Here is a 27,075-nt window from a genome sequence, read left to right on the forward strand (position 1 = left end):
TCTGGGAAAGTCGAGCAAGGTCACAGGCTTCATGTTAAACCTGCCTCTGTACAGTGAAAAGATGAGGAACACGTTCTGGCTCCAAATACCCTCTTAAACCGCTTCCAGACAAAGAGACTGTCCAGAACCATTGCAAAATATTTGCCCCTGCAAAATCCCTTGGCAAACACATTTCAGGGTCAGCTGTGACTGGCTCTTTGTTAATATCCTGACTTGGTCAACAAGGTGCTTTTTTTTCCCTCCCTGACGAGCATGCTTCTGTGAAAAGGTGCAATGTTATTAAATTTTGCTTACTTACCTCTTCTCATCAGCTGTCTCTTTGTTTTTCGAACAGCCGTCAACACACCCTCGTCAGAAACTCTACCACCCTTCAAACAAACACACTCGAGCGCAGATCAAACACTGCTTCTCATGTCATATCTGCTCCAGGGTTTCACAGTTATTGCCAATGGTGCCGCTGAGCCTCCAAGGAAGTCGCACAACAAGTCTGCAGCCAAGCTCGCCGAGTGAAGGGAAACATGCAGCTGAGACACGCAGACACGGACCGTCTGGTGTGGCCATTATGCAAATGAAGTAAATCTCAACTGTCAAAAGGTCTGAGTGGCTGTAATGGCCCCTCAGACGACCACTGGAGTCGTAATATCAAAGATCAGAAAGTCAGGAGTCGGACAGATGAGTCAACACATCTGCAAATAAGCAACATACTTTTTTTTTTTTTTTTAACAAAATGTTATGAACTGTGACAAATACAGAACAGCACCTCCTCACGTTGCAGCAAAATCATTTTCAAACAATCTGAACAGGACATCAGTGATGAGTCCCACCATTACCCTCGTGAGAACACAGATACTTCATATAGGTTCCCATTTTACTCTACTTTGCTTGAGTCCCCAGATACTATTGGATTACTGCAGCAGATTGGAGACTTAATGTAGAATCAATAGCAGAGCAGCGATGCAGGGTGCTGAGGAGCAAACCGCTGGGCTCCCATGACCTCCGCTATCCCACACTGAGACGCCAGATAAGCAGGGAGATCTGGATTTGGATGGACACAATCAAAAAGATGCACAGGAGGTGAGATTAGCTCGGCTAAAAGAGGATTGGCCTTATCAACTTAGCAGCTTTCATCCATGAGCAAAGTTCAGAGGAAGTAAATACAACTCTATTGTTTTTATCACTGCCTCTACTAATCTCTTTCCTGTATCGTTCAGTTCTATAAACAATCAGCATTTTGAACTGAAGCGCACTGAAACAGACTGTATGGTGTAAAGAAACATTAACAACGTTACACTGTGTTCTATCCGGCGGATGTATGTTTGTTTTTTTTATTTATTTATTTATAATCATCCCTCTGGGGGTCAAGACGTGATGAATTGTATCTGTGAACACAAGGCACTGTGCAGCACTGCAGAGCTGTGTGTGTGTGTGTGTGTGTGTGTGTGTGTGTGTGTGTGTGTGCACGTATCTACTATATTAAATCTGTAGCCACATTATAGACGTCTGGAAGCCGAGTTGAGCCTCTAATGCTGTGTGGTTTAGCATCCAATCAAAATGCAGCGGTATGACTATGTTTAAAAACAAAAAAAAGGAGTCCGGTGGGACCGCAGGGTTGTGATGGCTGCACACTAGTTTCGCCTCCTGAAACCACCATTAATTTCATAACTTTCGAAACATTACACTTCATGTAAAGTCGGGATTTTGACAGTTTTTGTTTTAAGGGATACTTTTTCAAAGCTTCATACCCCTTCGACGATGTCTGGCGGTGCTTAAATCGAATTTTTTTAAGGGAGCTGCGCTACGAGGCTAACTACGAGGAAGCTAGCTAGCAACCATGCTAACAACACACCGACACAGCAGCCTCCGGAGCACACAGAATTGTCGCCTGCACTGACGGAAGACGATTCTTCAGCTGACGGGAAGACTGCAAAGTCTGAAAGTGCGATTATGTTTGAAGAGATGAGAGGAATGCATGCTACGCTGCTTACGCGTTGCTACGGATGTAGCCGCCATAAAAGAAACAACAAAAGAACTGAAGGATGCAGTGGAGAATGTGCAGACACGGCTCGGAGAAGAAGCAGAAGGGCGCATATCGGAGCTGGAGGATGCAAACGCTCACACGGGGCCCTACGGTGGATGAGTGTGAGAAGAAGGTGCAGCTGTTATGGTCCCGAGTGGAGGACTTGGAGAATAGAGGCCGAAGAAATAACGTCCGAATCATGGTTTGAAGGATCGCTTGGAACAACCCGGTAAAATGGCTCAATACGTGGAGAAGATTTTGGTGGATGCCCTCGGTTTTACTGGGGGTGAATTGAGATTGAACGTGCACATCGAATCCCCGCACCAATCCCCGATTTGGATAAGCCACCCAGGCCTGTGATCGTGCGCTTTTCTTCGCTCTTCTGCAAGAGATAGCGTTCTCAGTTGGCAAGAGAGAAGCGAGGGTTTGAATGGGAAGGGGGAAAGCTGTCAATATTCGAGGATGTCACAAAGGAACTGGCGGATAAGAGGAAAGCATTTGCCCCAGCGAAGAAGCGTCTCCGGGAGCTTCAAATTAAGCACAGAATGATCTACCGGCTACTCTTGTTTTTACATGGGATGGCCAGAAGAAAACGTTTTCCAACGGGAAAGATGCGGACAGATTCCTCAACATGCGTGATTCAAAATATAGGAAGTGTATGAAGACCTTACAAACTTTAATGGTAACAGTGGAGGGGGAAGGAAGTGGATGATGTGTGCAGCCGTCAGTCAAAAGGGGACTTCCTCACGGACCAAGGAAAGATTTCCCTCCAGCCGGGACTGGAGTCGGTTCGGTTGGGTGGGGGGGGGGGGGGGGGGGGGGGGGGGGGGTTCAGCGGTGTTCTACGCTGGGGTGTGTTGTATGTTCATGTTTGTCAGACCAGCAGTTTGAATGGGCCAATATTTTATTTATTTTGCCATTGCCTTTATATTTTTGATGAGTACCAGATTTATGTTTGTTGCACACTATGACGGGGTATATTAATATAACATCGTGGAACATAAAGGGATGTGGGAACCCAATTAAAAGGAGGAAGGTTCTGACATATTTAAAATCTAAAAATACAGACATAGCATTTATTCAGGAGTCTCATATTGTGGGAGAAGAAGAGGCAAAGAAAATTTAGAAGAGATTGGGTGGGAACAGTGTATCATAGCTCATACTCTAGTAAACAAAATGGTGTCATGATTCTCATACATAAAAAATTGAATTTATTTGATTAAAAAGTACAATGATAACGAAGGTCGTCTAATATTGTGGAAGCACTGGTTAATGGTATTAGAGTTATACTATGTAAATATACGCACCAACTAAAGAGAATCCCGAGTCTTTTCCACATAGTCAACAGTATCATAGGAAATGGAGGAGGACAGGTTATCTTAGCTGGAGGACTCAACCAGTGATGGATGGAATGATTGATAAAAGTAAGACAAAGGTCAACCTACACCCAGGGACCAGAAGAGGCAATTCACATGTTAGCAGAGGACATTAGTTGGTAGATATATGGAGACTGGTGAATCCTTCCACAAGAGATTACACATTTTATTCTCATGTCATAAATCATACTCAGAATTGATTTCTTTTAATTTCCAAAACTCTAGTTGACTCGGTGGTGGGTTGTGAAATTGGAGCCATAGCACTCAGTGATCATTCTGCAGTAGAGTACACATTAACCTTAAATACAGATAAAGTAAAAAAGGGACGTTGGAGACTAAACACAATACTCATTCAGGATAAATTATTTGGTGATCAGTTATCAGAGGATCTCAAAATGTTCTTTGATATTAATATGGGTTCCACAGACAAAGTTGCAACTGTATGGGAAGCATCTAAAGCATATATAAGGGGTAAGATCATTGCCCATGCCTCTAAAATGAGGAAAGATCACCAGGAAAAAGCAAAGAAGTTGGATGTAGAAATTCATAAACTAGAGAAGGAGCTGGCAAAACAATTCTCTGAGGAGAAATACCAAACAATCTGTAAAATGAAATATCAGTTAAATGATATCCATAATAAAAAAGCTGAATATGCATTATTTCGACTCAAAACAAAATTCTACGAGGGAGGTGAAAAGCATGGTAAAATATTGGCGAGACAATTAAAACAACAAGACAGTTTGAATAATATAACAATGATCAAAAAACATAATAAGATGATTACGTCAACAAAAGAAATAAATCTAATTTTTAAAACATTTTATGAAGATCTGTATCAGTCAATGGGGATTGTTAGTGAAGAAGACATGGAACAATTTTTCTCAGGTTTAGAGTTTCCAACCCTTACTGGAGAACAAAAAGAAAAATTGGATGCCCCTATAACAGAGGAGGAGATTAGAGTAGCAATCTTGAGTATGAAAAATGGGAAATCGCCGGGCCTCGACGGTTTTCCTATAGAATACTATAGAAATATATAGACATTTTGGACACCAGTTTACATAAAGTTTACTTAGAAGCATTTGATCTGGGCTCATTGCCAAGTTCATTTAATGAGGCACTGATATCTTTAATTCCTAAAAAAAGAGCGAGATGTTTCAGACCCTGCAACATTACCGACCTGTAAGCTCTTAGGAGTAGACTGCAAAATTTTAACAAAGATATTTGCTCTACGCCTAGAAAACATACTACCGACTATTATTAATGGCGATCAGGTTGGGTTCATGAAGAACAGGTCTCAGGGGATAATATGAGGAGACTCATCCATATTATGCATAAAGTAGAACGAGCCTGGATCCGATCGCGGCCTTCTCCCTTGATGCGGAGAAGGCCTTTGACCGGGTGGAATGGGGTCTTCCTTATGAAGGTCCTCATGCGGTTTGGTTTGGGCCTGTATTCTGTCACTGGGGTGGCGACCATATATTCCAACCCAAGGGCAAGAGTTTTGACGAATGGATTATTGTCCAACCTTTTTGATCTCTCCCGGGGCATGAGACAAGGATGTAGCCTGTTCTCCATTGCTTTTCACAGTATTCTTAGAGCACTTGCCTTAAAATTCGAGCTGATAAAAACATCAAGGGTGTGGAATTGGGAGGAAGTGAACATAAATTATTTCTATATGCTGATGACATATTAGCAGTGCTATCCGACCCAGAGCACTCTTACCTGCTTTACTCACATGTGTAGAATCATTTTCAAGAATTTCGGGCTACAAGATTAACTGGAGCAAATCTGAAAGCATGCCTTATCACCAACATGTTATTCTCGACATGTTACTGCCTTCAATTTTAAATGGTTGTCATCAGGCATGACGTATCTGGAATACTCTTGAATCCAAATTTAGAAGAAATGATGGCAACTAATATGAACCTCTCCTTCGGAAAATAAAAACGAACTTGGAAAAATGGGGAAAATTTGAAATTATCACTTTGGGGCAAATTAATGTAATTAAAATGGTGGTTACCCCACAGTTCAATATGTATCCATGATGTTACCGGTGAAGATACCCACAGAATACTAATACAATTGAAACGATGGTTGAAACAATTTTTGTGGGATATGAAGAGACCTAGGGTCAATTTAAAGAAAATGTGGGCTCCAAGAGACATTGGAGGAATGGCTCTTCCAAATGTGAAATTGTACAACCTCGCTTTTGAAATGTCAAGAATTGTAAAGCATTGGGACAAAAACTGAATCTGACTCTAATTGGATTAAAATTGAAAAGGAATGGGTGGACCCATTCACACCTATGGGACTTCTTATCCCAGGAGACAAATATAAACAAACCAGATCTTCAGAGCAACCCTGTTCTCAATTACTCAAAGTATGTTTGGAGAGAGCTGCATAAATTGTGTGGAGCGTCACATTTGAGACAATCTTATGCCACGTTATGGTATAACTCAGCAGTACGGATTGGAAAAGAGCCTATTTTTTGGAAAGAATGGATTGATAAAGGAATTCATATAATAAGTTATCTTTATAAAGATGGGGTGTTTATGTCATTTGAGGAAATTATTCAAACATATGGAGTAGAAAGAAGGGGTAACTTTTTGGAGATATTTACAATTAAGGGACTGCATCATAAAAGGAAATTTTAAGAGGGAAACAAATTTGATTGTAGAATTCTGGAATTGCCGTGGTAAGCGCATAGGGCAGCTGTTGTATATAAATGTTTAATAATCTAAAAAAGGTATATGTGAAAACCTGAGAACGGTATGGCAAAGGGATTTAGGATGTACTATAAATAAGGAAGAAGGGATAAAATATTGTTGCATTCTTGTAAATTTGTCAAAGAGGCTAAAGGGAATTCATTCAGTATAAACTAATACATAGATGGTATCTAACACCCTCCAAACTCCAAAGAATGGGAATTATGCAAAATGATAACTGCTGGAAATGTCATTCCGCTACTGGAACTTTATGCATGCTATTTGGGAATGCAACAAGGTTTATCCTTTTTGGGAAAAAGTTTTACTTCAGATAGGGGCGTGGCTTGGATGACGGTGCCAAGGCACCAAAATTATGTCTGTTGGGGGATAAATCAGTAATTCCAGGTATATCTAAATGTAAATATGTGGTTGTAAAAGTGGGGATAATTACAGCAGCTCGGGTAATCTTGAGTGTGTGGAGAATCCTTCTGCTCCAGAGTTTAGCAGGTGGAAGAAAATATGCAGAAAAATTGTAACATATGAAAATTATTGGCTAGAGTGAATAATGACATGGATAACTTTGTTGAATCCTGGGCTCAGATTTTTTGAAACACTTAACCATTTAGATACGGAGAAGTACTCATTTTGTATGTTAGTTTGGCCACATTTTGTATTGTTTACTGCTGTCTGTTTTTGTTTGTTTTGTTCTAAGCTGTGAAAAAGAAATAAAAACTTGAATTACAAAAAAAAACAAAAAAAAACAGATTGATATATTTATTTATATAGCTATTCCAGAGCCATGATTAGTTTGCTTTTCAGCAGCAGTAAGACCATCTAAAACGTCACAACTGAGGTGGAGTAGACTGACGGTTACCGATGCTTTGCATCAATCAATCTTTATTCCCGACTCTGAGGTCCATAAAAAGACCTAACAAAAAAACAATGATGACTAAAAACAAACACAGGCTACAATAAAATCTAGTATTGTCGTTTATATATGCACTGCCTCCAGTGGTCCTTAGATCTGATTAAAACTGCTCCAGTCTGTTGACAAATTTATACACAAAATTTAAGATTTTATGGAAACACTAATCAATACTTAAAAGCTTCACTCAGAAGTTTTTCTTGATGATGAAGCTATTTGAACAACAAAAAAAGAGCTTTATCACAATGATGGAAAAAAAAAACTAATACAGTAATAAAGACAGTAAGACGATATAGCAAAGTAATGGTGAACGTGAGGAATGACTCAGGCTTAAAGAATGAGTAACATCAGTAATAAAAACAGCCGTGATGCCGTTCAGAGTGCAGATATACCAGAACGAACAGCGTGTACTGAACACTGCACCATACTCAATCTGAAGATTACACTTTCAGTGGAGATTCGATGGTATGCGTGAGTGAGCCGTACCACGGACTGTGTAATTTCCTCTGAACATACATGCAGCGATTGTTGTGTATTAGGATGGTGTTTGACCTTTCAGCACCATGGGGGATGGTGCTGTACTTCCAGAGCTCTTTGACCTTTCCAGTGAGACATTTGGAAGCAGGAATGAAAAGGTGGAGGACACACAGAGGAAATTATGTAAAGTTTTGTACAGCTGTGTTGCTTCCTATGATGTGCAGCAGTATTAAGTGCCAGGACTGAGTAAAATAGCTTTTCTGGCAGTAGAAAAATAAAACAGCTGTGGCGATATTACGACAGAATCAGTGTATTTCATTTTTCCCGATGAGCTGAACACCAGAAACTCTCGGAGAAGGTTCAGTCCGTGTATTTGTAATTCAAAGAGTGTTCCACTCTGCATGAGGAGCAGCGCGGAGGAGGTCACCCTCTGTGTCCAGAGGAGTCATGTGATTGGGCTGAGGGAACAGCGGGGGTGAGGGAGATGCAGAGGGTAGTATATGGAAAGAAAACAGAGACACGGTGTTTTCTAAAGACACTGACACAGAGAGGAGCTGCTTCGACGCGGCGCAGCGCGACGCTCTCGGAGACCAGAACACATGACAGCAGACTTATTATGCTCAATAAGCTGGCAAGCGCCTCACGTCATGCTCGGTGGAAAACATGGTCACATGCACAGGGACAATAAGGCCCAGACTAGCGCCACGACGGCCAATCCCATCTCAGCTGAACTCTGCAAAGATCTTCTCAACCCAGAGAGACAAGTTTATTATCTATTCATCTCATTTTGGACACAAACTGCTGCATTATTCTTAGAAGTGGCTGGTCATGAGAGGAGGAGCGGCCGATACTGCGGAGCCTTTATTGATTTGAGGTCACAGGTTGCTACAGGAAAAGGGGAGGAATTTCATTTGGTCAGTTCTCCAGTCTTTGTTTTTCTTCGCTCGTCCTTTTCTGTCCTGCTCTCTCTCACTCCAGTGTCTAAAGGTCTCCTAAGTGGGCCCCTGTAAACCTCACAATTATCAGCGCAGGAAAGTGGGGAGGGGGACATGGGGGACTCAGTAAGCCAAAACAACAACAACAACAAACATTACAACCTCTGAATAATCTGAATTCCTGCGAGGCTGCCAACCAATCGCTCTGCCAGCAGCCACCGGGGCAACCAATGGCGAACGCGGAACAATAATAGCCATCGCTGCAGCCCTCCTGTTTTTCACTCTGTCAAAAGCTGGCGTCGACGTGCTGCGAGGCCACAGAGCAGGTTACTCCACTTTTGAGGTCATTAAGATCGAAATGATAACACCGGGAAATTCCGCATCCGTATTCAGCTGCCGGAAAGTAAATGAAGGCCGTTTCACACTGACACGGAGAAGGCCCGAGTGACAGACTCACACATCGCAGTCTGCACGAACCTGAATTTAAGATGCCAATGAAGCAGAAAAAATAAAAAGAAACTGCTGCGATAGCCAAGAAAGTGTCAAGTCACATCATTGAGATTGCATAAGACGTCGTGTGGATTTGTATTTTCACCTTTGAGGAAGCATGAAAAGTCTGCTCAGAGAGGCCGAGTGATTCTGGCAGTTTCTTTTTGAACAAGCATTCAACTCTTCTACTCCCACCATGCAACTTGGCAATATCACTTCCATCAGTTCTAGATGTCAAAAGTATGTTTTCACTCAGCTAATTTCGAACATGTCCAACTTCTAATACCAAGATTGCCTCTGACTTAGTAAACAATCAATGTCAAATGCTGCACTTATATCAAAACAGCATCCAAAAAAATGTTTTGATAAGTTCAATTGACTGCTTCAATTAAAAAAAAAAAAAAAAATCACTGCGTTTGTGACTGTGTGGATAAAATTGAAACTTACAGAAAGTAAATTACAAAAATCTTTCAATCCATGCAAAACTGATAAACTTCATCTCTGAAAACACCAGCATCTCTGCTTGTTATCTTGGAACGTCACAACAGGAGTGACAAAACCTTTGATTTGCACATATAAAGAATAAAAAATAAAGTTGCCTGAACTGACAGCCAATGCAGCTAAATTTAATTTAAAGGTGCTAAAGTTTTGGAAAATTACTTTCTTTTTTTCCTTCATCATTTTTTTTTCTTTAGACTGAAGAAAGAACCTTGAAAAGTGTATCCTAGTTGTTGGCACAGCCCTTTCAAATGCTGACTTGATCGCTTCTCTGTGCTTCACAAAACTTGATCAAATGAAATGTGACCCACCGTTGGACACAAACCTTCTCATGAACTTCAGTTTACAGTTCAGCGACGCATAAAATGACACGCTCTGCTCCTCGCAAAAATCACAAGGCTTCGGGCGACGTGCCAGCATGTGTGTGTGTGTGTGTGTGTGTGTGTGTGTGTGTGGAGCAAGGTAAGTTAATTATAAAGTCCTGACTGAGGCTGGGAGCCAATCAGCACTGTGCGGTATGTGCTGACATGAGTGCAGCCTGCCAATGAATGAGGACAATAAAGCAGATAACAGACAGAAGGAGCAGCCCACGCTGTGCAGCCCTGTTCACAGAGGTGTGGAGCCTAAATCTCATCAGATCAATAAAGCATATGAGTCAAACCCGAGGCCAATTCATAACAGCTTTTTTCTGCAGTGCTCTGACTCACAGTGCTGGATACCAACTTCTGAAACAAATTATGAGTCACTAATTTTAGCACCAGGGAGATGAGTGTATTTTTACACATGTGAAATGTCTGATTCAGTGCATCATAGTGTATGATCAACACTGATTGAACATTTGACTGAATCTGGTGTTCAACAATATAACATGAAAACTTATGCTGGAATTTGCAAACCAAAAAATCTAATCTAATCTAATCTTTCGCTTGGCTTCTGCGGATTGTTTCACATTTTATACTAAATAGCTAATTCAATGTCTGATCAAGTAAAACAGTATTAGATTAACCAATAAGACAGTAACTATTGATAGAAGTGCAAAACAACCTTTCAATGACTTACAAGAAGCGGTACTGAATAACAGTCAGTGATCGCAAGCTGAATAAGAGTAAAATACCCTGTCAACTACAGGAGTTTTAGTTCAAATAAAGTGATCAAATTTATATTGATACAACTGAGTTGAGGAAATTATACGGTGTGATCTGAGATTATTAACCTAAGGCAATATAAAAACATACACAGATCCAATACACAATATTACTACATATGCTCTTCAGAGAAGCTTAAATATAGCACTAAACTACAAGCAGAAGAGAAAGAGCCTGCAGCAGGAAGAAAAAGAAATCACACGAAACACAAACATTGTATGGTGCCAGATTGCAGACAACACAGATGGGCATCTCTCCTTATCAGTAGATCATGAATGTAACTGGAGACGGTATGGAGCCACACCCATGTGGACACACTGGTCAGCTGAAGCATTATCAGGAGAGACGCGGAGCTGGGAACTACTGTTCAGGGCACTGACTTACGCAACTGTCTTAATGAGGCTCATATGCTTGTTATTTCGGCCCTATCACTGCTGGGATCCCATGGTACAGTACGAGCACAGTACACAGAGTGCTCTTTGACCCAAAATCACAAGACGACGCTAAAAAAAAATCCCTCCAGTTGGTAATTGTTGTGCTACCTCTGCAATGGGGACTCATGCAGCTGGAACAGGAAACACCACTGGTGATAAGAAAAGGTGTCACCCAGCTTTTAATTAAAGTGTCCGTAGTTAAAACTGACCATCTCTCTGCTAATTTGAGACCAAGATGCACCACAGTGGAAACTGCGACACAAGAAGAGCTGGGAGTCGCAAAATAAATATGATTTGTGTCAACAAGGTTTTGCCTCTGCAGTGCTGAGGCACTTCTGCTGCTACTCGGGTGGAAAATATTACATAATACACAGATGCTTTTCACTCCGATAAGCAGCGTATCAGTGCAAGGGGCAGCAGGCAGCACACGATAGGAGCTCAGGTGTGACTCCGAAAGAGACAGCAGGAGATTTGCATGAGTCGTTTTCCCTTTCAAATGTCCTGTGCCGCAAGCTGATCAACCTGGGCTGAGTCCTCCACCCCCCAGCCTGAGTCAAACGAGGAAACACAGGGATCATAAAAATAATACACAATGGTAGTTCAACACTACAAGTTGTACTTTGCCTTTTGATCGTCCTGTAGGTCTGCCAGATTTGCATGATTAATATTTCTCTTTTTTTTTAATCATTTACTTAATAACAGTTTGTCTGGTTCTTCCTGATATGAACAATCATGAGATATGCTTGAGATATTATGTTTTGTTGAGACACAAGGTCACAGGACAATGTCGAACAAACTTGACATTTCAGACAGATGGACCACGATGAGGTAGTTTAAAGATATTAAAACCCAGGCTCATGAGACAGTAATCAATAAAGAGTAATAGAGATCTGATTGTCAGTTTTAGATCATACACAATAACCTGTTGTCTCTCTTTTATGGTGTCTGTTCTAGGCAGAGGTGAGCTGAATCAGGGTGGATGGAGCTGCGCTGACTTCCAGAGGGGAGAAATGTTGCACCTCATTGTAAAAAGCAGTGTTAATGTGACAGAAGCTGAGGGTTAGGCCAGTGGTGGACTAGAAATACACCCTGATAACAAGAGCAGAACACAGAAAATCTCTGATCTGACCTGCAGAACATACTGTGGCAAAAAAATTAAAGCAACAGCAGCAGGGGGAACTTTCTGGCTTAGCCTCTGAAGCAGAATTTAACAATATTGACACTTTTCTACCCACAGGAGGGTCAAAATGTCAGATTTCTCACGATTGCCATGTTCACAGGCAGCGTTTCCTTCTTTGATCTCCTCATGCTCAATCTTGAAACAACCTTGCCTCATTTCCCCCACCAAACTACCTGTTCCTCTCTGAACAGGCGAGACAGAGCTGCAGACACACAAACAAAAACACTTCCTCATAAATTAGGAAACAGCAGCATGATGTTGATACAGCAAACACAAAATCCCACCAGACCCAATATAGAGCTCACTGTAAACAAAGCTCTATTTGACACTGTAGGAACTGATTAGGAAGGTTTAAGGAGAAACTGAACTGCCTTCTACACACCTTCAATTATTATTATTTAAGAAAATCAAAAGAAAAGGAAGAAGAACCCATGGTTTTATATAAAAATAAGATTTTCTGTCCTCTAATTTACTAGATGGGGAAGATGAGTCATTTCCACCGAATCACTCGAGGAGCTTTTCTCTCTTGTCACCGAAACAGAAAGGTGAAAGTCGGTGTTTGTCAGTGTCAATCGTGACGAGTAAAACCTCCACACATGCATCAAACTCACAGTGATCCTCCTCTTCTGACTGCAAATGATTGTATTTCCCTCTGCGTGGCCGCTGCAGTCCCCGGAAAGCTCTTCTCTTTTCCCCTCCAGCAGACGATCCGCCGGCCGATAAATGAATGACAATAATGTGCGCAGCGTTTATTCCCACCACAGGCTCGCTGTCACTGCTGAAGAGTGTGTCTGCTCTGGCCGAGTCCACTGCGTGCGTCTGTCCGTCTGTGCGCGTGTCCCTGCCCTGCCTCTCCACCAGCCAGCCATCCAGAGCACAGTGCACCACCGAGGCAAGTGTGGGGAAACAACGCAAACCTGCCCCCTGCAGGACAAACCCCACATTTCACGACATTCCTCCTCAGCCGGGTTGCTGCTTCTGCTGCTGCTGATGATGATGATGGTGGTGATGATGATGGAGGAGCAGAAGATTTGAGGGAACTTCAGTCACTGGAATGGATGCTTCTATAACTTTATGAAAAAAAAACTATAAAAAGTGAAACAAATTTCTTTATTAGGTTAATTCAATTAAAGGGATACTTCAACATTTTGGCAAATTGGCCCATTTAGTGCACTAAAGTAGTCATTTCGAACAGCATACTTACTTTTTTGTGAGTGGAATGGTAGTTGATCAGTGTCAGCTGGCTTCATAGATAAATAGATTTGTGTATCATCGGCTTAACAATGGAAGTTAAAGGAGTGTTTCCAGATGATATTCCCTACTGGAAGCATGTAGTGTGAAGAGCAGAGGTCCGAAGACAGAGCCCTGTGGAACTCCATGTATAAATTTGATCCGAGCTGAAGAGTCATCGTTAACATTAACAGAGTGGAACCTGTCTGCTACATCTGATCGAAACCAGTTTAATGCTGTCCCTTTAATCACAATAATACATTCTTGTCCATTTAGTAGGACGTCATGATCAACAGTATCAAATGCAGTACTGAGATCTAACAGGACCAGAAGCGCCAGAGTGCCGTAATTGGCTGCCCGGGCGTCTTTAAAACCCAAGCAATTTCTTTGTAACTTGTAACTTCGGTAACTTGTTGTGACGACAATAAAGACTATTCTGATTCTGATTCTGAACAGAGACCAGTCCTCTACCTGAGGCTGTGAGAAGATCATTAGTACATTTTACCAGAGCTGTCTCTGTGCTGTGATGAGCTCTGAAACCTGACTGAAAAGACGCAAATATTGTTATTATATAAATGGTCACAAAGCTGACTTGCAACAACTTTCTCTAGGATTTTAGAAATAAATGGAAGATTGGATATTGGTCTGTAACTTGTTAGAACACCTGGATGAAAGGGTGGGATTTTAACAGCATTCTTTAAGACCTGTGGAATATAGCCTGTTAATGAAGATAGGTTGATCTGATCTAATATTGATGTACTAGTCAGGGGGGAAATGTCTTAATGGTCTAGTTGGGATGGCATCCAATAGAAAAGTTGCCATAATTGAAAGATAATTCAAAGAGTTCAAAGGATGGAAGCTGGATAGGTATCAGTCAGGTTCTACTCAGAGATTTGAGGATGTGGTTGATTGGTCTGTGACCACTTTGGAAATTTATCACTAAAAATCAGTTTAGGGTGTTTTTTGTAATATATTTATTTATTTATTCATTTACAGGAATGTCGAGAATGACCTTGTGAATGTACTCGTGACAGAATGGGCACACAGCGATAGCAGAGTGGCCTGTTGATCATTCTTAAAGTTGATGGTTCAGTCATCATTTCTCTGGTCCATTGAAGTGTAAATGTTACCAACTGAAGCAGTAAAACATACTATATAAGTGAAGTCTATTTAATACACAGAGCCTTTTAGATCACATGAATACAGTACTTTATTGAGATAGCTTGCACAATACGTGAAGGAAACTTATCAGTCTGGGAATGAGTCACATGTTGTGAACGTAACAATGACTTTCAGTTGAAAGGACATCTGGAACAAAATGGCTTTAATCCAATTCAGTGATTAAAAAAAATGGGGGGGGGGGGGAATATATCCGATAAAGTATTTTTTGAGGACGTCATGCTTCCAGATTTACCTGTAACTTACTGACGGACTGTTGCCAAGGCAAAGTTATTTACAATTGCAACAGTCACTACAAACCTTTCATATCTGAGCCATGTTTTCTGATCGATCAACATGGCTGACTGAACAACAGCCAATTTAAATCCATGGTGCTAATCAAAGGTTTTTTCAGCATCGAGCGAAATAGCTGAAATTGGAGACTCCAGATCAGAAACTGCCCACATAATATTAATAAACCTTCTAATACTGTCCCCTGTTCTGTTTCTGAATGGACCCCACTAAAGAGGTGATCACTCTGTTCAATCGGTTTGCTAAAATCTTTGACAAAATCTTTGCATCCTGAGAAATGGGTCGATAGTTCTTACATTCATATGGGCCCTTGTCTTTTTTCAGAATTAGTGTAATCAAAGCCTGAGCCAAAGTTTGAGGCGATTCCCCTCTGACAAATGCTTCCATGTACATATCATGCAATGGAGGAGTCAACTCTGTCACAAAGCATTGAAAGAATTTTGCCATGTCGCCATCAGGGCCAGGAGCTTTATCATTTGGTAAGCTTTTAATAACCATAAAAATCGTCCCTCCTGAGTTCTTGGTGAATCAAGATAATCCCTTTGGGCTTCTGATAATTGAAAACTAAGGAAAAAATCTGCATTAGTACCTCTGTACTGACCTGAGAGAGACATGGGCGGACTCTGACTATATTCTTAAGATGATAATCACCAATCTTAGCTTTATTTTTAAAAGGGCTGTATCATGCTTTTTTAGCAAGTCCAAACTCTAGAAATGGCATTAACATGGTAATAGTTTATTTTTGGCGCTAAGGAAAAGTAATTTTGTGTGAAATAAAAGATTTTCTGGGGCTAATTCTGAAACCCGGAAGAGAAAACGCTCCCTTTCACTGAAAATCCCGCCTCTCCCCCTGTGGACTTTGACTGACAGCGTACTTCAGCCAATCAGCGCTCCAAAACAAATACGCTAGCTCGCTTTAGCTCTTTAGCTCTAGCTTCTCCACACGCAAAAACGTCTTTTCCTGTGAGAAATTCACCAAGCGCAGACCCTTCAGACCCTTCAGACTCTTGCTCTTGCTTAACTGTTGCTTTCAGACGATGGTCAAAGTTTATCCTCGAAATCGGAATTACAAAAAGCAGCAAATCTGATTGCCGAGGGCCTGCGGGAGGGGGGCTCAGGGGAGCCATCTTCACCGTGTGACATCAACGTGGGAAACGGAGCATTTTCACGGGTGCGGGAGGGGCTGCCTCTCGGAGCAGCGCAAACACGAGGAAAGCTCAAACGCACAGGCACGAAGGAAAAAAACGCTTTGGGGGTGTTTCTGGTGAGTACATAACTATTTAACAAGGTTAAAACATACAAAAAGTTAATTTTGCATGATACAGCCCCTTTAATATGTAGAATAAAATTCAGCTCAGATTACAAAATCACACCCAGGTTTTTAACCTATTGTGCTGGTTTAAACAACAGGATTCAATCAGTGCAACAGGGCCAGGTGCAATACATTTAGGCAAAATACATTCTGTCACACAGTCAATGGGAATAAATTATTTCAACCTTTTTGAGCCATTTGTAGCTGTTTAAGTTTTCTCTGTTAGATTCTTGGGGTTGCAGTTGTTTTATGGCTTTAACATGACTTTTTTTAAATTCCTTTTCCATATATACCAAACATACAAGACAAAAAGGTGTGATGTGTTCCAACTGAATCATCCTGTCACGAAGGCGAGGACTCGAAAGTATTGCAAAAGGCTGAAACGCAGTCGAAGGTGTAGACAAACTCAGAGAAACAAAACAAAGAAACACAGGGGGGACCCACGGAGAACTTGTGATGATAGCATGGAGCAGGACTATCCGGCGAAGGGGGAGATAAGGATCCATTGCTGCTGCCTCCAGATCTTCACCTGCCTTCAACGGAGAAGTTACACCGCGTCTGTGAAACAAGCTGACGTTAATATTATTTTGTCATCAGAGACACAAACCAAAAATATAGAAACAAGTATTGCAATTACCGTTTCGGTTGCAGGGTGAGCATCGCTTCTTGCAGCAACAATACAAAGCCAATGCAACTGTTGGTTTAAAAGACTCAAATTCAGATTAATTCATCTATCATCTAAATGAATACACAAACAGACACACTAAAACGAAGTGAATTCCATCAGAAAACACCGATCTCACCTGACTTTATTTGAAAGAATGATCAGACGACCAGCGATGCAAGAAGAGAGACGGAGAGCAAAGCAGAACAAGCAGGATTAGCAGCAAAAAGCCAGAAAAGCAGTTCTTCAAATGGAGCTTAAAGAGTGGACAGATTTGTCATGGATGTCTTCATCAGGCTCTCTGGTACAGAAGAATATGTAGAATATTTACCCAAAACTATGATGGCCAGAATCACCACGATAGCTACTGGGATCAGGTAATCTGGAACAGCGAGAGGAAATGTCAATCACTGTTCAATAAAAACAATAAGCTGTACTGTGTAAAGTGGATTTCTGCAGTCACTTACCACTGGACACCTCACCACTGGACACCTCACCAATGGACAGCTTACACATGCTGCCGATGTCTGTTAGAGAAAAGAGAAAAATGTTACAAAGTGTTTTTTTTTTTTTACATTGAATTGTCAGGCCCTGTGCCCCTGCGTCCTCGTGGAGGCGCTGGGGTCCTGTTCTGTTTGTCTGCCCTCATGTTCTCCCGCCTCGTTACTCCCTAATGTGCACCTCACCTGCCCTGCCATGTATTTAAGTCCCGTGCTCCAGGTGTGTCTTGTCGGCTCCTTGTGGGTCTGTCTGTGTGCGTCTGTCTGTGTGCCTCCATGTCCCTGCCTGCACCTCCGCTCCGTTTGCCTTTTTGTTCCTGTGTTCCTGAGTTCCCGATTTGCCTTGAGTTTTGGATTCCCTTGTTTTGGAAAATCAAGACTTTTTTACCCCGCCTGGCTGCCTGCGCCTGGGTCCTCCCCCCCCCCCTCCCGCACCCGTGACATGAATAGATACAGCCATAGGTTATTTATAATAAGATACTAAACTACATAACGTGACTACCCCGACAAGAAAGTTTTTAGAACCGAAACGTTTATGCAATTTCTTTTCTGTGCAATGAGAGCAACTTTGAGGAAGGGATTGTAGTAGGGTTGGGCGGTATGCACAAAATCTTATATCACGGTATCAGAAATTTCATATCACGGTAACGGTATATATCACATTATTATTTTTCCAATGTAAATTCAAATAATTGCTTAAAAATAACCAAACTGTCACATTTGCTTATTTTCCTCATTTATTTTTTAAACTCCGGTTTATATAACTTCAATCATTTTTTTAAAAAAATCAGCAGGGTTTCCACCAGACCTTTTCAGTCTGGGCACCCTGCTGCACACGAAAGGAAAAAAAGACCTGAGTTTTTAGCGTCACTCCTGGAGCCGCTCGTCTCTGCATTCTCTCCATTATGGAAACCACCTCTCCTGGATACGCTGGTGTCGTTTGCGAGCGCACCCTGTGCTGACCTGACCAATGAAATGCAGCGAACAAACCCCGCACCACGTCGGGACACGCTGTGAAAATACACAAACGCACCCAAACAACTACGCTCCAGCTGCCCTGTTAGCAGGTGCAGACGACTGTACACTGACTCAGAGAGATGCAGCAGACATCTGCTCTCTCTCCGGTATAAACCGTCTGGCAGAATTTCAACCGGTATACACTTTTACACCGTCACAAGGTATTATACCGTCATACCGCCCAGCCCTAGATTGTAGTAATTACCATAAACTGGCTTTGGTGGGATGTAACCACCACTCCCTTCGAATTCACACTGGGACTCCGAGAAGGCTGACACAAATGCGTAGCCGTTGCAAAGACAGACACCACCGAGTGGTGGAGGGCCGGAGCACTTTGGGGCGCTGTCCATGGGGATGAAGGTGTTGTTGCAAAAAACTCGCCTGACATTCTCAGCAATTGTGGAAAATGTCAGTATCTCTTGACCTGTAACATCACACAGTATATGTTTTCATTAGATGTTACTCTTTAAAATTAAAGGTGCTGTAGGCAGGATTTTGCTAGTCAATGCCAATTTTTCTGTGTTTTCTTTGGATTAAATGTTAGAGTATCCATTGATAATCCTTTAGGAGTGTAGCATAACTGCACTACCGCGAGGGCGCAGCATTTCCATCTGTCTCTGTTCTGAGCTGAAAAGGAATCTCGACAGCTCCAGGTATATTTGACCAATCAGAAGAGCCCATGAGGCTCTAACATTGATTGGTTGAGGGGCGTTTGTCGCACGTCCTTGTGGGAGGGGCTTAACTTGCGTAAGGGTGTGATGTCACAGAAAACAGGACCGGATTGGATGTGCTGGGTTTCAAATGGCCATCTTAGATGGGTCAAATCGCCATCTTGCTTAGGTAAACCTAAGCAAGATGGCGGAGATGCGGAATCCTGCCGACAGCACCTTTAAGTCAGACAAATAGTGTCACTATGTGATTAAACATACAACATGATGCAACAGAAAGGAACAAAGTTAAGTTCAGGAGAAAATTATGTGGAACACTGATTTATATTTTAAGTTTGTTAAGTGCCACAAACCTACCGGCCATGGTAGAGATGTTGGATGCTGGAGATCAGAGCTGATGGAGCCTGTGATATGTAGATCAGATCCTGTCACACACACACACACACACACACACACACACACACACACACACACACACACACACACACACACACACACACACACGAATGATGAGCAGGGATGTGACAATTCAATTCGGCTTTATTTATGTAGCACCAATTACAACATAGTCATTTCGAGACGTTTTTACAGAAAAAACCCAACAGAAAAGTACTGACACCAACAAAGTTCCAGGACACCAGTGCTCGAGAAGGAAATAAAACACAAGTAATAAACAAACTGACACATTAGTATGTTTTCTGCGGCTTCTAATATTTCACTGCTTCATCGCCAAGTGAAACTAAAACAAAGGACGCCACGTTAAGCTAAACCATGTGGGGACTTTATACAACGTTAGCCTTAATGGCGACCACAGTGGCTGACGTCAAACTACATTAAAGGGGCTGTATCATGCAAAATTCACTTTTTGTATGTTGTAACCTTGTTATATAGCTATGTACTCACCAAAAACACCCCCAAAGCATGTTTACCTTCGTGCCTGCGTGTTTGAGCTTTCCTCCTTGTTGCGCTGCTCAGAGAGGCAGCCCCTCCCGCACCCGTGAAAACGCTCTGCTTTCCCACGTTGACGTCACACAGTGAAGACGGCTCCGCTGAGCCCCCCGCCCCCGCAAGCCTCGGCAATCAGCGTTGCCGCTTTTTGTAACTTCGATTACGGAGATAAACTTTAACCATCATCTGAAAGCAACAATGAAGCAAGAGCAACAGTCTGAAGAGTCTGAAGGGTCTTCGCTTGGTGAGTTTCTAACAGGAAAAGATGTTTTCGCGTGTCCTTGCGTGTGGAGAAGCTAGAGCTAAAGAGCTAAAGCTAGCCAGCGTATTTGTTTTGAAGCGCTGATTGGCTGAAGTTCGCTGTCAGTCAAAGTCCACAGGGGGAGAGGCGGGATTTTCAGTGAAACGGAGCATTTTCTCTTCCGGGTTTCAGAATTAGCCCCAGAAAATCTTTTATTTCACACAAAATTACTTTAACTTAGCGCCAAAAATAAACTATTACCATGTTAATGCCATTTCTAGAGTTTGGACTTGCTAAAAAAGCATGATACAGCCCCTTTAAAGCCATAAAAAAAGAGAAGCTGAAGTCTTCACTTGTTTGAATCAACTTGTAGGAATAATCAAAATCCATGACAACACACTTCATTCTCGTCCCTTCATTTTTTAAAGCTCAAATAAAAGGCTTTACAGCTTCTTGATGACAACAAGTACCATATTATTCATGACTAACAAACAAACTACAAGGTATATTTCAAAAGAATGACTTTTTTAGGTGTTTACCAGAATGTACGTGACTCATAAGGACCTTAGGAAGTCACTCTGTGGAGAATACCGTTTTCCTTTGACTGTCTGCAGCTGAGAACTGCCTGTCTCTACGTCCCTCCACGTTTACTTCAAAAGGGAGTGAGAGGCGCTTCCAGCAGATGGTGCTATCACTGATGACCTTGTCATCATATGGCTATGATCAGAAGTAGCCGCTGATGAAATGTGTAAAACTTTTGCCAAATCGGAGCAAGTGCAGGCCACTCCCTACTTCCTCCCCCCAGCAGGTGGCACTTTGACCTGCGGTGGTGATCATCATGTCACACTGATTGGACCATGTTAAAGTGATTTACACTGCACTTCCTGTTTCATAGCGAAACATCAAACTTTAAGGCGTAGCATCAAACTTTAAGGCATGCTGTGGCCATGCCTTCCAGCTATTGCAGAAGATTTCCATAACTTTGGCTTTCCAACCCCTCTTCTATCAAAACAATGAATTTGAGTCCATTTGGAGTTACGCCCTAGGAGGAGTTTGCTCCAGAAAAATTAAATTTGGGCCAAAATTGGCAAAGAAAAGTTGAGTTTGGGTATGGGTCCTTGGGACTTTTTTGTGCATCTTGGGCTGATACACATGTGTACTGATTTTTGTAGCTGTAGGCGAAAGGTGATGTCGTGTCTGAATTTTCTTAACTTTGCAGGTGCAGCTGTAGAGCCTTTTTGCTGTGCATGTGTATATCACTCCCAAAATACTCAAGTTATCCACAAGATCTAGGCATGTACGAGGGGGTACCCAAAAAAAACGGAATTTGGTCAGAAAACAATAATAATAATGAGTTCCGACTTCTGGCCGTTAGATGTGCTGCAGGTAAGCCTCATGCACATCTGTGAGAAATCTGAGCTCCGAGAGTGACACTGACGCCTGTCAGGCGCTATTTATAGTAACAGAGTGCAGCGGGGTCTGCGATTTTTTCCAAAATGGCGACATTGACTGGGAAGCCAGAGCAGCGCGCAAACATTAAATTCTGCTTTTTGCTGGGAAAAAACTGCAGCAGAAACACTCAGCTTGTTGCAGCAAGCCTACAAGGATGATGCTCTGGGGAAGACTCAGGTCCATGAGTGGTTCGGGTGGTTTAAAAAGGGCCAGATGTCCGCGCGTCAGGTCCGCTCAGCAGTGAAAACAATGCTGAGCTGCTTCTTCGCTGTCCAGGATATCGTCCACAGTGAGTCTGTCCCTCCAGGTCAGACTGTAAACCAGGACTACTACATGGAAGTCCTCAGACGCTCAGTGAGGATGTGAGGAGGAAGCGGCCCGCGGAGTGGCGGAGTGGAGCCGGTTGATCCACCACCACAGAGCGCCAGTGGACACGGCGCTGCGCCTCACGCAGTTTCTGGAGAAGAATGAGATGAATCTCCTCTCCCATCTGCCTTATTCGCCAGATGTAGCCTCCAGTGACTTTTTCTTGTTCCCCAAGTTGAAGAAAGAGCTGAAGGGACAGCGGTTTGCAGCTGTGGAGGAGGTGACAGAAAAATCGCAGCCGGCAAAAAACGGCACTTTTACGCGCGGGTCTGACGACGCATTCGTGAAGTGGGAGACACGACTGGAGCGCTGCATTAATGCAGATGGGGATTATTTTGAAGGCGACGGTGGTGTTTTATTTTGAAATGTCATAAATAAAAAGTTATAATCAAATTCCGGGTTTTTTTGGGTACACCCTCGTACCAAATTTCACAACTTCCCATGGATGTTTACTCCTTAAAGATAAGTAGACAAGTGACCAAGAAAATAATTCCTGCAAATTCTATAGGGTCCTACACATGCATTGCCCCTCGGGATCAGACCCGACTAAGTCTGCAACTGTTCTGGAGATGAGGGCTCACAGCTTAACGCTGCTGAATCAGTGGTGCTCACCTCTGGAAGTGCGTCAGGACGATCGGGATTCTTAAGTCACTTCTACTTTATTACAAGAACCCTGGAGGGATTAAAGGCAGACATTTGGCTTCTTTTATAACTGAGCCGGTGGGAGTTTCTATTTGTATTTGTGTTGTGGTCCTACAACAACAAAGCAATAATCATTAAACTAATGGGAAAAAGATATATAACATCGATATGAATAAATAACAATAATCAGAACAGAATCAGTCTTAAACAAGAAATAAACTCAATACTGATGGGATTTACCAGAACACATGCATATTGAATAACTGGTCAACAGTGACACCTGCTGGCCAGAAATTACAAAAGCACAAACTCTCCAGGTAAATATCAATTAATGACTTCCAGAAACTACTTTGATTTATGTAGATGAAAACAATAACCCAGTCGTCTTTTGAGATTGGTACACAATGCATTTAACAGAAACCCACAGTATGTTATGAAAATGTCCTAATATCAATTAATATATCAGTCACTGCAAGCTAATATTAGCATGGTTATTAGCATCTAAACACAGGACTGAAACACACTGTAAGAACTTCCAACAATCAACAGAAACACTCAGTACTGATACAGGATGATGTTATCAGACTAAACATACCGAGGGATACTTACAGTGACGCAGGAGCACACCTTTCCTCACTGGATTCTCTCCCTCCCTCCCAGACGGTTACTCACAGCTAAATGAGCAATCAAGCACCAGCAGACTTTAACGGCACTGCTTCTACCAGTAGGGGGCGATAACCACCACCAAATAGGAACCTACTAGTATAATAACACAGCAGCAACATAGGAACTTTCTAATATATTCTAAGATGGTCAACAGAAACGGAACAGGTAAATCAGTAAATAAAAGTAAATCAGACCAATGAGCAAAAAAGACACTCTAGTTGAACTATGATGTTCAAGCCAGACATCAGATGACTGTACTAAAATTGGAATGCACCTTTTTGTCTAACCATTAACACTGTGCTACAGGCAAAAGTAAAAGGTGAGGCCAAAGTAAACTATCCACTTAGGAACTTTTTTATATTTTGTACACATCCATTTAAAAATGAAAATGTGACTACAGAAGTTAAAAGGGAAATAAAGGTAAAAAGAATCATGTTAGTAACTGAACAGTAGTTGCACTTACGATGACAATTTGTCTTTAGGTTCTGTATTATATCAATATGATTTAAAAACTAACTGGTGGGAGTGACCATAACCACTCACAACCAATATACAGCACACAATAAATAAACTACTGAAGTACAACTCAGTCAGAAGCTCAAGGTTCTTAATGATCCACAAGATATTGCTTTAAAAATATATCAAATGTATGTATTAAATTCTGAAATGCACAATATTTTCTTACAGACATGTCCTGGGACATGCCTAGACATGCCTACACATGCCTAGACATGCCTGGAGAGCCACTTCAGACATGAAGTGTTATGCTTGTTATGCTACACCTGTGCATCTCAAAGTTAAACGTATTTGTTGCATTTTCAGAGACAAAGTTTGGAAATTAATTAGTCTGTTTCTACAACACTGATTCTGCATGGTGATGCTTGCCTGCTCAAAGTCTCTCAGAAATTAAAAGACAACATAATCACACAAGTTTCAGGTCATATGTGAACTAAACAGAAATGTTTGACTGATTGATCCCTTTCGGCAGGCAGATACAGACATGTCTAAAAAAAAAAAATACATATCATGAAAATGTTCAATATTTTATGTCACTTATGACAGAAAGTCAAGTTCATATATGATATAGGTAAAAATCCAAAATTCAGTGTCTCATAAAATTTTTATATTATATAAGATCAGAAAAAAACAATATTCTAAACAAAAATATAATGCTTCTCAAAAGTATGTTCATTTCTATGCACTCAATACTTGGCTGGGCCTCTTTTTTTCAGATTAAAGTAAATTTTGCATATCATTTGGAAATCAAGGTCCCAGAGTCTGGAGGAAGAGTGAAGGCTCAGAATCGTGGCTTGAAGTCCAGTGTGAAGTTTCAGCAGTCTGTGATGATTTGGGCTGCCATGTCATTTGCCGGGTGTCGGTTCACTCCGTTTTCTGAAGTTCTCAGTCAATGCAGCCATTCTAGAGCACCTCCTGCTTCTTTCTACTGGTAAGCTTCATGGAGATGCTGATTTCATTTTCCAGCAGGACTAGTTGACAAGACCCCACACTGTCAAAAATCAAGTTCAATGACCATGGTGTTAATGTGCTTGATTGGCCATCAAACTGGCCTGGCCTGAACCCCAAAGAGAATCTACTGGCTACTGTCAAGAGGAAGATGAGAGGCACCAGACCCAACAATGCAAATGACCTGAACACTGCTGTCAAAGCAACCTGGGCTTCCATCACGCCTGAGCAGTGCCACAGGTTGATCCCTCCGAGCCCTGTCACAGTGATGCAGTAATTCATGCAAACTGAGGCTCAACCAAGTATTGAGTGCATAGAAATGAACATCCTTTCCAGAATATTTGTTTACAATATCTGGTTAATCTTATGTAAATATTCCATAATTTTCTGAGACAGCAGATTTTGGTTTTTCATTATCTGTAAATCATTATTATGAAAACTTCAAGAAATAAAGGCTTTAATTATTTCATTCAATGAGTTATGGTTTGACTTTCTGAAATGAGAAACAAAAGATATTGGACATTTTCATGATATTGTAATTTTTTTAGACATATCTGTATGTGCTCTCCCTGAAGAGTGCTGTAAACATATCTTTTCTCTGGAAAATTGAGATTACATAAAGTTGAACTGAAATTTTTAGATGTGGAAAGAGGGATCCACATCCATCCATCCATCCATCCATCCATCCATCCTCTATACTACACAGCGAAAATTGGAGAGTTGAAATTTCAGGGAAAAACATATCAGAGTTTATTACCACTATCCAATTCTGATTCGAATTATGTTGTATTGTTTTTCCTCAAATCTATCAGTCTACAGAATAATACAACTGGGGTACAAAATTAACTCTGTGGGAGTGGAATAAAAAGAGAGCAAAAAAGAGAGAACAAAAAAGCGCGCGTTGCATGCGCAGCAGTAAGTTTCATCCAGGTCAGGAAAAATCGGTTTCATAGAAAACGTTCAAGGCCGCGGTGGGAAGCAGCATCAGCAGGAGTCTCAAAGCCACACACACGAACTACACGGAATATCCGTGTAATTTGCTGTAAAGTGCTCACAAACGAGAGCTTGAAACCAGTACAGCTTAAGAGATATCTCGGCACTAAACTCAGCTTGACCGATAAAGCAATTGAGATTTTCAGTCGCAGGAAGCAAGAACTATAAGGAGCCAAAAATAAAACAAAATAAAATAAAATAAAATAAAATAAATAAATCAGCGGTGAGTGAAAATGCCACAGTCCCTACTAAGGGACAATGGATGGGATTATTGCCATTCACCTCAGGAGCCTGATCGATAGCTTCAACAAACTTCCCAAGCGATGGCACGCGCCAGACATGTACTGCATAGCCTTTCCACCATCCGCCTCGCGCATCACCTGCCTTCCGAGCCGACGCCCTCCACACCTTACAGAACGCTTTCTCTACACAAAATACAGCATTGTCGAAGACTGCAACTGTGCGAAACACATCTGTACGAAATTGCTAAAAGACCTTTTCTGCGCTGACATACATGAAAAACGAATACAGATGACTCCTCAGAGTTTAGAAAGATCTTCGTGTGGCGGGGAGTAAAATAAAGCCAAGAATGGAACCGCTTTGCTCAAACAAACAGGCTCACAAATTAGATTAGGGGTGGTCTCTCCACTTTCAGAGAGCAAGTTACCTGCTGTCGCCGGTTCTCTCTGACGGGAAGAGTCACGCTGGGATGCTCGCGGGATGGCACGAAGACGACCCACCCACGTACGTGAGGTCGCACACGCACACACGGCTGCGTGTGTTTGTGTGTATGTGTGAGCTATGACTGCACTCATGGCCCTCAACAAGTATTTTAGCATAAACGTCCCTGAGGAGTATCTCTACTTACTTATTCTCCGCTATTACAGGAAACTGATACAAAAGTAGTGGTGCGCGCTTATACTAGGCATTACGGTAACAGTGCAGGCAGGCACATGTCGCTGTATAACTGGATTTATAAATATAAAAAATCCCTCTGATATCCACAAACCATTTCACCTCAGGCTGACAGTAGAACTTCCCACGATGTCACTCCACAAACTTCAGAGCAATCTGATGTTGCATTTCAAAGTAAGAGCCCTCCAAACACACCACTTCTGGGATTATACTTACCCTCATTTAAAAAAATCCCTCTGATATCCACAAACCATTTCACCTCAGGATGCCAGTAGACCTTCCCATGATATCAGTTACCAAACTTTAGAGCAATCTGATGTGGTATTTCAAAATAAGAGCCCTCCAA

At 41.8% G+C, this 27,075-nt stretch overlaps 1 protein-coding gene across 1 annotated transcript in view; it reads right to left on the minus strand.

Moving 5' to 3' along the window:
- LOC115397642 (phosphatidylinositol 4-phosphate 5-kinase type-1 beta-like) overlaps positions 1 to 13,002 on the minus strand; it is a 36,906-nt gene extending 23,904 nt beyond the window's left edge. The window contains 1 exon segment of the mRNA XM_030104067.1: positions 12,793 to 13,002. The gene's annotated coding sequence lies outside the window, so the exon portion shown is untranslated.
- Positions 13,003 to 27,075: the final 14,073 nt, after the last annotated feature.

Source organism: Salarias fasciatus, chromosome 12 (assembly GCF_902148845.1).
Source record: "Salarias fasciatus chromosome 12, fSalaFa1.1, whole genome shotgun sequence".
NCBI lineage: Eukaryota > Metazoa > Chordata > Actinopteri > Blenniiformes > Blenniidae > Salarias > Salarias fasciatus.